Genomic DNA, 14,634 nt, shown 5'->3' with positions numbered 1-14,634 from the left:
GATTTAAGGAGAAAGAAATTTCAGTATCATGTATAGGAACTTAATAAGTTCCTATGTGATTTCTAGTATGATTGATTTTTACATGTTTTATGCCTGTGTGCAAGTATGTTAATTATGAGATTTATTATAAGTAAATATTTGTCATGTTTGTATGGATTTATTGATGCAAGCATGTGGATGGGAACTTTATTTATTAATTTACATGGGTGAATTAATATGTTCTTAAGATTGAATCATGTTATTCATGTATTCCCTTACAAGTATTATTTTCACTACTTTATGAGGATTGTGGGCCTTATTTGGTAAGCTGATAAGTTATGCCTTTTTGAAGGTAAGTTTGATTGTTGGCTAGGTTCAACAAATAAGAAAGTTTGAGATTAAGAAAGTAAGTCTTGGATTGTAAGTCGTGATCACTTATTAAATCCTAAGATGAAAAAAGTTCAGTTGTGCATGTTTGCTTTGTATATCTATGTTGCTTGTATGTGTGTCATAACAAGTAATAACTTGTAAAGAACGTAAAGTGTAACGAGGATAGTTATAGACTTTATACTGGTGCACGTCTAGAGTCGGACATTAGGAGTTGGGGTACATGGTGGTAGCCCATGGCTTTTTTGGGAGATGGATTGATCACCATCCCTATTATTTTTCAAAAGTTCCTCGATATCGCAGGTCATTCTAAAGTAGCACCCGTATTTCGTCTTCCTTGGTGAAGGCATTAGTAGATAAGACAACTCAAGTCCAATAATTATTACATTAAAGTAATAAAAAGATGTTTAAAGTTTAGTTTAGTAAAAGTTGTCTGCAGAATGTTATATAATTATATTATTATTTATCCCTACATGGTATTTATTTAGTATCATGTTAGGAATGCTTATGTATTAATATGTAGTACTTAGCTTTGCTGATTACTTGCTTTGTTTGTGATTGTGATCATGGCTTTACCTTATTGATCCTGTGGTGACCCATTTTGGTGAGTAGATTCATTAAAGCATTGACATTACAGGTTCGTAAATGTGCATCATTGAGAATATAGAGTGGAGAGAATGTGTAACTATAGTATATTTTAAGTTCTGCAGTAATAGGAACATAATTTATTAAGTGGTTTGAGTAGACTCATTTAGATTGTTTGATTTCTAAATACTTATTTATTTATTTATAATAAAAGGTTAAAGTTTAGTTATATGTTTTCTGCTGCAAAATTCTGAATAAGGCGATATCTTATCACACGGGCGATAATACTTGGGTAATTACTTTTATATTATAAGGGTATTCCTGAAAAGAGGGAATTATCGGAGTGTTACAAAGTGGTATCTAGGAGCTTTAGGTTATTTTCAAGACTTTTAGGTGCCTAACTAACTAACTAGCTTACTAGTTATTTAAAGAAATTCTTAAAATCGCTCCTACTTATTCATTTTGAAAAATTTATAGGAATATATTAGTATATTAATTTTTTTTAGGACCGAAAATTTTCCTGGAGGAAGTTCGAATTTTCTTCTTCTCTACTAACGATGCATTATTATTTTTCTTCCCTACTAATGATGCATGATTACTAACTGTTTATATTTTTCTTGCCTGCTAAGTGTTATGTTCTTATGCCTATGATGTCAATGGTTACTCCTTATTGTTTATTGTTGGGAATGCATTTAGGGAGAGTATTAAAATATTATGGTATATTTGTGTTGTAGATCCTTAGATATGTCTGCCAGATTAGGAGGTTATTATAACCCCATTGTCCTGAGTGACGATGAAGTTGATGGGGACATTGCACCCATCGATGATAGAGAGTATACCTACCTAGAATGAACCATGTATAGGATACAGAGGTTAGGATTAACTAGTGATGACGAGCTCATTGTGGAACTTGACCATGCTTGAGGCAAAACTAGAGAAGCTATCTATCATGTAATTTTCAGGTATAAGACTGATAGTGAGCCTGAGGAAGATGAGGAGCCTCAACCCACTAGAAGATCAAAGCGGCAAAGAAAATATGTCTACTACTATGAGGATGAGGTAGAGGAAACTAAAGATGAGACATTCAGGCCTGAACAATACCAGGAAGCTAAGAATAAGATTGACAATGTAGTACCTTAGATTATTATATGTCTCTGATTAACAATATATAGTATATTAGTATTATATAATGTTGGATAGTTGACCAACAATGTTAGAATATTTTATAGAACCATTTTTTTTTTAGGAAAGTATAACATTATAGTAACATTCTTTTGTTTTAAGTACCCTTTATGGAGGAATAAAAGCAATTATTTATTTATATGAGTGAGTAAGAATTTATTCTGGGCATGTGATCGGAATATTTTTATTATTTAAATTTCAGTATGTGGTTATATTCTTGTTTGCTTGTTTCTACTTGCATGTTGTTGTGAATATATTTTACATGGATGATTATGTGATTATTAGAGAAAAATTCATGTGAACTCAAAACTAGTTGAGAAATTATTTGTTGATGTGATCTTTAATGATCAAATCAAATGTTGCCTTCTTAGATGGACATGTAAGTTATACTAGAGCCTAAAGTAGAGTTATATTACTTTAAGGTCCCGAAGTAGAATGGCTAACAACAACGACCTGCTGCTATTTGCCTCTTGGCGGAGAAATTGACTCAGGAGAGAGCTGAGCGTCCTGAGACTACTAGGGACATGTTTGAATGACTAGCTAAGGTTAAGCCACCATACTATAAGGGGCAAGCTGACCCAACCTTCTTAGAGAACTGGATTAGGGAGTTTGAGAAGCTATTTGAGGTTGTGAACTGCCCTGAAAATATGAGAGTGGGTCAGATTGTGCTATATCTGAAGGATGAGGCTGATTTATGGTGGAGCGATAGTGGAGCGAGAGTGGAGCTAGATTGAGTATTGTTGAAGGATTCAATTGGGATGCATTTGTGATTGTCTTGAGAGGAAAGTTTTACCTGCCTTTATGAGGAAGCAGAAAGCCTAAGAATTCATTAACCTTAGGATGGGTAGTATGACCATCTTTGAGTATTATGGCAAATTCATAGCCCTGTCTAGGTTTGCACCTGAGGTTGTAGCCACTGAGGAACTTAAGGCTCAGATGTTTGAGCAAGGCTTAACTGATGAGATACAGTTGGGATTAGGAGGAGAGACCTTTACATCCCTAGATGTTATGTATGGAAGAGCATCTCACATTTATGGTCTACATTCAAGGAGAGATAAGAAAAATGGGGTAGTAGGTGAAAAGAGGAAAGATTTTACTGCCGGGGGAAACCAAGGGAATTTCAAGAGAAACCGGAATGGTAATTGGAATTTCCAAGGGAGGAACAACCGGCCAGGATAACCGCAACAAGGGTAGACCTGAGCGAGTGTTTCACTGCAAGTTCTGTGGCAAAAACCACGCTGGGAAAGACTATAAGGGAGAGCTAGTGATTTGTAACTACTGCCAAAAGAAGGGTCATAGGGAGTACGAGTGCTACTCTAAGCACGGTAAGGAACAGAAAGGCCAAGGGATGTGGTAATTAGGTCAGATTAAGATTCAACCAGTCAGGAAACCAAGGTCCTAAGCCTGGAGGACAGCAGAGTAATCAGGGGACTATAGTAAGCCTGCAAGTGAGCACCCCAACCAGAGTAAGCCTGCGGGAAAGATGTACGTGATGAGTTGAAAGGAAGCTAAGAAATGTGTCGACGTAGTTTCTGGTAATTTTTCTATTAATTCAGTCCTTGTTAAAACATTATTTGATTCGGGGGCAACTTATTCTTTTATATCATCATTTGTCCTAAGGAGTCTGGGTTAGTAGATTATGAAGAAATCGACTTGTCTAGTAGTATTCCTACTGGATAAATCATAAGGTGTACCAAGTTGTTTATGAACCTGCCTTTGAAGATAGGAGGTTATGTCTTTCCGTCTGACTTAATAGAATTTAATTTGGGAGACCTGGATGTGATTCTAGGAATGAACTGGTTAAGTCTTTACACGGCCAATATTGATTGTGAGATTCAGAAGGTAGTGTTGAGAAACCCTTTGGGAAAATTGACCTTCTATAGACATTTTGGGAAACCTAAGAAGTTTGAAGTTATATTTGCTATGCAAGTGAGGAAATTGATGAGAAAAGGGTGTGAATTATTCTCCTGTAGTGTGCAGGATGTGAGTAAGGGAGTCGAAGTAAAGCTTGAGGATGTCCCAATTGTGAACGAGTTTATGGATTTGTTTTCGAGTGAGATTTTAGGTATGCCACCTGCTTGAGCTGTTGAGTTCACCATAGACTTAGTTCTTGGAACTTCACCTATATCTAAGGCACTCTATAGAATGGCACCTCCTGAGATGAGTGAGCTGAAAATGCAACTGCAAGAACTACTAGATAAAGGTTATATTAAACCTAGTGCATCACCTTGGGGAGTGCCTGTGTTGTTTGTGAAGAAAAAGGATGGTAGCATGAGGCTATGTATTGATTATGGGGAGTTGAATAATTTAACCATCAAAATCAAATATCCTTTGCCTAGAATAGATGACCAATTCGACCAGTTAAATGGAGCGAGTGTGTTCTGACTTACGTTCAGGATATCATCAATGCTCCTGCTATATTTATGGATTTAATGAATAGGATCTTTCATGAGTTTCTAGATAAGTTTGTGGTGGTTTTCATTGATGACATACTAATATATTCGAGGAATGAAGCTGAGCATGATGAGCACTTGAGGCTCATTTTCGAGACATTGAGGAAAAACCAATTATATGCCAAGTTCTCTAAGTGTGAGTTTCGTTTGGAGAAAGTAACATTTTTGGGTCACTATGTGTCTAAGGAGGGAGTCTCAGTAGATCCTGCTAAGATTCAAGCTGTAAGTGAGTGGCCAACTCCAAAGAGCGTGTCAGATATCAGAAGTTTCTTAGGTCTAGCTGGCTATTATAGGAGATTTGTGAGAGATTTCTCGAAGATAGCGAGGCCTATGACCAACTTGATGAAAAAGGAGTCAAAATTTGAGTGGGGTGAAAAGTCTAAAGAAGCCTTTCAGATTTTGAAAGATCGTTTAACCTTTGCACCTGTTTTAACCCTGCCTGATGGGAAGAGGGATTTGAGGTATATAGTGATGCTTCGAAAAATGGTCTAGGATGTGTGTTACAGCAGAATGGAAAGGTAATTGCGTATGTGTCGCGTCAATTGAAACCTTATGAGGCTAATTGCCCTACCCATGGCTTAGAGTCAGCTGTCATAGTGTTTGTATTGAAAATTTAGAACATTACCTCTATGGAGCAAGTTGTAAGATATTCGCAGATCATAAGAGCTTGAAGTACATTTTCACCCAAAAAGACCTGAATATGAGGCAAAGAAGATGGCTAGAGTTAATTAAGGATTATGACCTAGATATCCAATATCATGAGGGGAAAGCAACTGTTGTTGCTGATGCCTTGAGTAGAAAATCGAGTCATAGCTTGAGTGCCTTGATGGTCCCTGAGGAGTTATGTCGAGATATGCAAAGGCTGAGCCTAGAGATCTTAAATCCTACGGAAAGTGGGGCAAGACTTAGACTCTTTCTTTGGGTTTGTCAGTTTCGACGAGATCAAATAGGGTCAAGTTGGGGATGAGCACCTAGATAAGATCAAGGAGAAAATTAGGCAAGGTAAGAAAGATGACTTTAAGATTCGTGATGATGGGAGTCTAAGGTTTAAAGGGAGGTGGTGTCTACCACAGAAGTGTGATGAACTTAAGAGACGCCTTATGAGGGGCCTAATACTCCATATTTTGTGCACCCTGGGGGTGATAAATTGTATAAAGACCTTAAGGTTATCTATTGGTGGCCAAATAGGAAGCAAGAGGTAGCTGAGTATGTGTCTAAGTGTCTAACCTGTCAAAAAGTGAAGATAGATCATAAGAGACCCATGGGGAAGGTTAAATCTTTAGAGGTTCCTGGATGGAAGTGGTATTCTATTTCTATGGACTTTGTGACTGCCTTACCTAAAACGGGGAGTGAAAATGACATTATCTGGGTTATTGTGGATAGATTGACCAAATCCGCCGTGTTTATATCTATTAAGGATACATGAAAAAAGAAGCAATTGGCTAAGACTTAGATTAGGCTGTGGTGAGACTACATGGAGTTCCAAAGGATATCATTTCTGGTCGTGACTCTAGGTTTATTTCAAAATTTTGGAAAAAGGTCCAATTAAATCTTGGGACAACATTGAAAATGAGTACAACCTTTGCCCCTATGACTGATGATCAGACTGAGAGGGCAAATAAGACTATGGAGGACATGTTGAGAGCATGTGCGATTGACTTTCAAGGTAGTTGGGAGGACCAATTAGACCTGATTGAGTTTTCCTATAACAAATCATGCGAGCATAAAGATGACACCTTTTGAGGCATTATATGGACGGAAATGTAGAAGTCCCATTTGTTGGAACGACTCTAGTGAAAATATTGTCTTGGGGACAGAGCTTATTGAGGAAACTGTCAAGAATGTCAGACTGATTTAGGCTAGAATTCAAGTTGCGCAAGATAAACAGAAGAGTTATGCTAACTTGAAACGACGCAAGGATGAGTTCGCCATAGGTGATAAGGTGTTTTTGGAAGTATCACCCACTAAGGGCGTCATGAGATTTAGGAAAAAGGGCAAGTTAAGTGCTAAATATGTAGGCCCATATGAGATTTTAGAGCGAATTGGGAAACTAGCCTATAGATTGGCATTGCCAATGGAGTTTGAGAAGATGCATGACATGTTCCATATTTCCCAACTTAAGCGATATATCCCTCATGAGCGTCATGTCCTAGAGCCTGAATGAATTCAGATCGATAGTAGCCTCACATATGAGGAAAGACCTGTCAAGATTCTCGACAGGAAAGTGCGTAGTACACGCAATAAGGACATCCACATTGTGAAGGTACTTTGGTCTAACCACGAGTCTGAAGAGGCAACGTGGGAAGCCGAAGATGATATGAGAAATAAGTTTCCATACTTATTCCTTGAGGTGAGTTACGAGGGCGTAACTCGTTTTCTTTAAGGGGGATTGATAGCGATAAATTTCGCGCTTTTTGTCTATTTTATGAGATTTGTATGCAATTGTATGCCTATGTTGGGCAATTGGCACATGTTAGTGCACAAGAAGTAGATTCTCTACATAAGCAAATCTGTTCATAAGTAACACAAGTGTTTTAAGTTAGCAAAAGTGTGCACAAGAGGCACAATTCATTTTAAACTTTTGCAAAAATGACTTCAAACTTTTGAAAATATGTGAGTTTTTGTGTAAAGTTTCGGGACGAAACTTCTTTAAGGGGGGTAGACTGTAATCCCCATTAATTTTAAAGGATTTTATAAATATATTTCAGCATTTATATATTTATATTTAAATATAATTTAGTTTTAAAGGATTAGATTATTTAAAGAAGATTGACTATGTTAAAAGTCAAATGAAATTATTTTAAGGATTTAAGAAATTTAAAAATATTTTAATTAAGCATGCTTTGATAAATGTTTTAAATACTAATTTATATTGGAAAAGAAGTCTAAGTGGACATGAGGAACCCAATTTTAAGTAGATAAGGAAAAGGGAGAGTTATATTGATGTTAGGAGTTCTAATTTATTTATCCTATTCATCATCAATCTTAATTGAGCCCAATCTCCTTTTCCTAAGCCCAAAAGGAAGCCTCTTTATAAATATCTTAATACCCAATTATTTTACCCACACAAAGAATATTTCTCTCTCCTCTCTCACAAACCACACTGCCAGCTTCTATTTCTCCCTCCTCACCGTTTGTCGTTTTTCTCTCTCTTAAATTATTTCTTCTTCTTCAAGTAATGTTTCTTCTTCAACAAGAAACGTCACAAAACCTTGAAGATTCTAAATTTCGGTGAAGGGGCTGCTGCGTGGCTTGTTATTTCCAGCGGTTTCATCCTCATCTTCTTGGTTCTTTGCTTTGTTGGTTAATTTCTTTCCCTCTTCCTCAAGTTTCCATTAAAGACTATGTTTTTATGCTTTATTTTAATGTTAATAATGATAATTGATTTTAATTTACTGTTTTAACAAATAATCTTGATTCATATATATTATATATTATAAGAATAAGAATTCAGATTTGTGTATTATTGTTAGATTGAGGTTTTGATCATTAAAGCATTGATTTTTAGGGTGTTAATTAATAAAAAATCATAGTAGCATGTTGTATACTATGAGATTGGTTTGGATTATGAATTTAAACATGTTTACATATGTTTAAAGAAGGTTTTATGATTTTATTAGTTGCTGGAATTTCAGAAAAGATTTTATTTATGGAGTTTTAAGAATTTTAATTACTAGTATGGTAGTACTATGCTAGGAATCAAAAGTAATTCAAGTTTTGATAGTAAAATCAACTTTTGAATATGTTTAAAGGGGATTTTAAATATTTTAAAGTTGCTGTATTTTTTTATTTAAGAGTATTGATTTTAGTTTATATTGATTTTTAGGCGGAGAATATTCTGTAGAAGACTTTTAAAGAATTAAAAGTGGTCTGCCCACTAGTTTAGACAAGGTACGTACATACCGGTTTGCTATGTGATTAGTATCATGATTTAAGGAGAAAGAAATTTCAGTATCATGTATAGGAACTTTATAAGTTCCTATGTGATTTCTAGTATGATTGATTTTTACATGTTTTATGCCTATGTGCAAGTATGTTAATTATGAGATTTATTATAAGTAAATATTTGTCATGTTTGTATGGATTTATTGATGTAAGCATGTGCATGGGAACTTTATTTATTAATTTACATGGGTGAATTAATATGTTCTTAAGATTGAATCATGTTATTCATGTGTTCCCTTGCAAGTATTATTTTCATTACTTTATCAGGATTGTGGGCCTTATTTGGTAAGCTGATAAGTTATGCCTTTTTTAAAGGTAAGTTTGATTGTTGGCTAGGTTCAACAAATAAGAAAGTTTGAGATTAAAAGAAAGTAAGTCTTGGGTTGTAAGTTGTGATCACTTATGAAATCCTAAGATGAAAGAAGTTCAGTTGTGCATGTTTGCTTTGTATTTCTGTGTTGCTTGTATGTGTGTCATAACAAGTAATAACTTGTAAAGAACGTAAAGTGTAACGAGGATAGTTATAGACTTTAGACTGGTGCACGTCTAGAGTTGGACATTAGGAGTTGGGGTAAATGGTGGTAGCCCATGGCTTTTTCTAGGAGATGGATTGATCACCATCCGCCTATTATTTTTCAAAAGTTCCTCGATATCGTAGGTCATTCTGAAATACGAAGTAGCACCCGTATTTTGTCTTCCTAGGTGAAGACATTAGTAGATAAGACAATTCAAGTCCAATAACTATTCCATTAAAGTAATAAAAAGATGTTTAAATTTTAGTTCAGTAAAAGTTGTCTACATAATGTTATATGATTATATTATTATTTATCCCTCCATGTTATTTATTTAGTATCATATTAAGAATGCTTATGTATTAATATGTACTACTCAGTTTTGCTAACTACGTGCTTTGTTTGTGATTGTGATCATGGCTTTGTCTTATTGATCCTGTGATGACCCATTTTGGTGAGCAGATTTATTGAAGCATTGACATTATAGGTTCGCAGATGCGCATCATTGGGAATCTGGAGTGGAGAGAATGTATAACTAGTATATTTTAATTTCTGCATAAATAGGAATGTAATTTATTAAGTGGTTTCAGTAGACTCATTTAGATTGTTTGATTTCTAAATACTTATTTATTTATTTATAATAAAAGGTTAGAGTTTAGTTATATGTTTTCCGCTGCAAAATATTAAATAAGCCGATACGTTATCACACGGGCGATAATACTTGGGTAATTGTTTACTTTTATATTATAAGGGTATTCCTGAGTTACACACACGCACACAAATATGCACAATTAAGATAATAACATGCAATGTTCGCAACTCAAAGTCCCTTTCTATGTTCAACTATTGGTCATGTTTAGGTTAAGGCTAAAAAGGTCCATGACTAAGAGATTGATACCACGCTTTGTACCCTTGCTTGAAGAGGTGGTCACGTGTAAGACGCACTCCAGTTCTCAAAACAAGAGAACAATCTCATGGTTGGATAGGTTTGCTTATGACTAAGATCCAACACTAGCGCTCCTGACAAAGCGCAAACCCCACGAGGGTGATTTCACACATAGAACATGTGCTAATGAGGCAAAATAGATTGTCCTTATGGTGGTTGAACAATAGCCATGCATATGCAAAATAATATATTATTCAAAGGAATAAAAGGAGAATGAATCGTATTTTTCAAGTTTCACCCACACATTTTAAAAAATTAATTTTTTTTAAAATCATCCCCAGTGGAGTCGCCAAAATGCAGGCTTGGATTTTTATTCCTTAAATGCCTACACTCGGTGTGAGCGCGTTTATTTGACTACCCCATTGTTAAGATTTTATTAAAAATATATTTTTGAAGCCGCCAACGAATTTTAGAGGAAAACTTAAAAAGCTAATTGGATATTGAACTGTGGGGACATCTTAAGGACTTATCCAATGTAGATTTTTCCGTCCTGAGTCCATAGATGGTCAAAATGAACCAAAGATTGAGTTCGGGGGTGAGGGTACAACATTGTCAGGAACTTTGTTGCCCATTTTTGGCCTCTACTATATATCGATTCATAACAGATTTTATGCGAAAAAATAATCATATAATATTTTAATACACCCTAAAAAATATTTAATCTATGTTGGTTTCGGAAATATATAAAAAGACTATATTTTTAGTGACCAGTTATTAAACAATCAATATTAATGTTGTGAACATGAGAGTTATGTGTCAAGTGATTATTAGTGAGGTGTAATAGATGGCATGGGAAACTTGATGATTTGTGAAGCTTGGTGTGCAGTGAGTAGATTATAGGTGTAGGTACTGAATTTTGGTTAATGATGATTAGGTGCTTTGTATTGATGATGCTCGAAGATTTTGGTGATGATCGATGATGATGAATTAGGAGGATGGAGGCTGGGACGTGTTTGTTTGAGTGGGTTTATATAGGGTAGGTAGGTTTAGATAGTTGCGTTGTAATAGGTTTTTAAAAGATAGTCGTTTTTAAAAGATTTTTATTAAAAAAGATTTTAGAAAAGAGTTAGATAAAACTATAAAAGATATTTAAAAACACCTTGGAGAAAAGATTATTTTTTTGAAAAAGATTTTGGAAAATAGTTAGATAAAAGATATTTAAAAATACTTTGGGAAAAAATTATTTTTATAACAGCTATTTTTAGTAATAGAACTAATCAATATAATTAATTAATTCTCTTAATTAAATTGGGCTAGAAAATGGGGTTTTAATAATTGGACTTTCATAAAAACTTTTTATAAAAGATTTTCGAAAATGGCTTTTGAAAAGTTATATTAAAGTAATTTTAAAACGTTTTAGAAAGTGGGTTTAATAAAACCATTTATAAAAAGGGTTTTCGAAATGAGTTAATAAAGAGAGTTATAAAATGATTTGGGCTTAAAACATTTTGTTTTAGATGCGTTCTTTATTCTTTCCTCGATCTGCACCAATTGGAGTAGGGTATTGGTCATCATAGGGTACTAAATCACTAAATGGGGAGACACGATTATGTGACTACTTGAATGTTTCTCAAAATAATTTAGTGATTTGAATAATTCGATTGAAAATGTCAAAAACAATTGATGCGACAAATTTTAGTCGGATAGACAAAGGGAGGGGACACAAGAGACGAGCGAGAAAATTTAAAATAATAAATAAATAAAATCCTAATTGGATATGATATGTTATTGGACATTTGAAATCATTTGAGAAAGGCAACCTCCTAGTTGGGGTTAGTCTAGAATAATCCATGATCGCCATTATTATGGGAGGACCTCCTATAGTTTGGATCATTTTTGTGACTAACATATTTTATAAGAACTAGAGACAATTTAATATATTGTTATAAAAAATAGGGGGACTTTAATATATTGGTATAGAAAAAAAAAAGCTTTGGCATAATTTTGCCCTAATTTTTTTGACATATTTAACCTCTTGGGGTTGGATTTAAATTAAATAATAAAAAAATTATTTAAAGCCTCATTTCCCTTTATTTTTCCTCCTCTTTTCCTTTTAAATGACATGATAATGATTAATAAGATAAAAATAGTAGTAACGGGTTATAGGTGCAAAAAGGGTGAAATCATATGTTTTGTAGTAATATATTGATATTATATTTGAACTTATGTTAAATTCGGATTAAAGAAGATGAATCCTGTAAAAATTTACTATTACATAACGCTTGGCATTGTTTTTTAAAAGAGTTGATTGTTTTTTAATAATCTCAACTATGAGTTAGTTCAAAATAATCTCAACTATGAAGGACTCTTCCAAAAATACTCCCCAGTGAGTAAAGACCTTTTATGTCTCTTTAAAATGATCACTGAGTGCCAATATCCTCCAAAGAAGGGGTTAATCCTTGCCAATTGTCTCTAACGTCAAACAAGAAAAAAAAAACATTTTCTACATTATACCCTTATGTTTTTTTTAGTTTCTATGTTATATCCCAATCTTTTTAAAATTTTATAAAGTACTCTTAAGCTCAAATTTTTTAATGCATAATACCCTTACCATTATTTATACATTGTTAGTTTCGTTTATATTTTTAATTTAGTGGAACTAATTTAACTTATACATAGTTTAACTATTGGAATGGAGTATTCACAAATTAAATTAGTTCTACTAGTTATAAAAAGTAAACGAAATTAATGACGTATAAGCAATAGGGATATTGTGCAGTGGAAAAGGTAACCTTGAGGGTACTGTGTGAAATTTTAAAAAGATTGGGGTACAACATAGAGATTGAAGATACACAAGGGTGTAACGTAGAAAAATTCGACCTCCTTTACGTCGGAGCTCTTTGTACTCTTTGGCTCCGTTTGGTTGGGCGTAAAACATTTTCAATGTAAAATCATTTTCATGGAAAATAATTTACAATGTAAAACACAATTCCAAAATTAATTTTCCGTTTTCTGGTTTCATGTAAGAAAAAAGATGAAATGAAAGGAAAATAAAGGGAAAGTAAGAGCATCACCAATGGGTTGGTCGGTCTTTGTTAGTCTTTAAGTTTTTGTCATTCTCTATCCTTTCGTCCTTATTACACCTCACATCCCACTAAGCTTCCACCAACTCATCTTCTTTTCCTCCGAATGGCTGGGCTAGTCTTACTTGGTTTTTCTATTTCTTTCTCCTACTTTTACCATACCCCACCATATACTCTCTCTCCTATCCAACATTTGTTTTTATATATGAAATAGATAATTTTAATTCAATAAAAGCTAATTAGATTATGTGAAATTAAATTAGGTTAATAGCTAATTAACTTATGTTGATTTAAATTAGCGTTAGCTTGACACTATAGTAACTATGTGCTAATTAGATTACATTAAATTAAATTACATTAACTTGACATTATAATTAAAAACAACGAACACATTACATAAGGTAGATAATTTTTAAAAAAACACATATACATGAAACTTGATACATAAGATAGATAATTTAAAAAACACAAATATATGAAAATTGAAATTACTTAAACCATAAGCAATTAAATAAAAGTTACTTAATCAACTTGACGATTAGGCCCAATCTTACGTTATATGTGTTTAACCAAGTTTTTTTAGTGATATTTAAGTTTTCACGTCTCGCATCTCGGATCTTCTCTCCATGTATGCACCTAAATTTCGCGCCTCGAGTCTTCCGTTGTGCACGATGAATGAGTCTCCTTCGACTTGGTTAGATAACCCCTCGCTATTTTGAGTTTGAACTTGATCATACTCATTCGGATCTTAGTAATTTTGATAGATATCACGATCATCTTCAACAATCATATTGTGCATGACGATACATGCCATGATTATTTTCCATAATATGCTCTTATCCCACACAAGAGCTGGTTTGCGAATGATTGCAAATCAAGCTTTGCAATACTCCGAATGCACGCTCTGCATCTTTTCTGAGGACTTCTTTATGTTGTGTAAATAATCTTTGCTTGGGGGTTTAGTGGAGATTTATTGCGGGGATGAATGTTGACCATCTCGGGTAGATGTCATCTGTAAGATAGTAAATCATGTTATAATTTGTCCCATTAACTGAGAAGTTGACTTCTAGAGCTTTTCCTTGTAGAACATCATCAAAGACGGTAGACCTCTGCAACACGTTTATTTCATTGAATGAACTTGGGGTGCCAAAAAAAAATGTCATATCCATAAGTCACTTAAAGCAGCCGCTTCTAAGTTGTTGTTGTTTTGCTTCTTCCTTGATACATTCCTTTCCATCCCAGAGGACAATTCTTCTAGTTCTAGTGCATGCAATCGATGCTTCTCATCATGCCTAGGAAGCCACAACGCTCACCTTCATGTAGGAGACGCTCAACGTCATTTGGATTTGCCTTACTCAAGTATTTAGGTCCAAAAATCAAGCAACAACTCCTTCGACAAAATTAAGAAGGCATTCTTTAGCGGTACTTGAAGTAATTTTCAGGTACTCGTTAACAACATCAGATGATGAACCATATGCCAATGTCTTGATAGCCGCGGTGCATTATTGTAGGGCAGATGCACCCATCCTTCTAATAGCATCCAGTTTTTGCGTAAAGATCTCATCATCTTTTGTTGTAACACCTTCGACAATACGAAGGAAAACATGATTGTACATATGAAA

Source organism: Beta vulgaris, chromosome 6 (assembly GCF_026745355.1).
Source record: "Beta vulgaris subsp. vulgaris cultivar EL10 chromosome 6, EL10.2, whole genome shotgun sequence".
Lineage (NCBI taxonomy): Eukaryota > Viridiplantae > Streptophyta > Magnoliopsida > Caryophyllales > Amaranthaceae > Beta > Beta vulgaris.
This window is presented reverse-complemented; position numbering follows the sequence as displayed.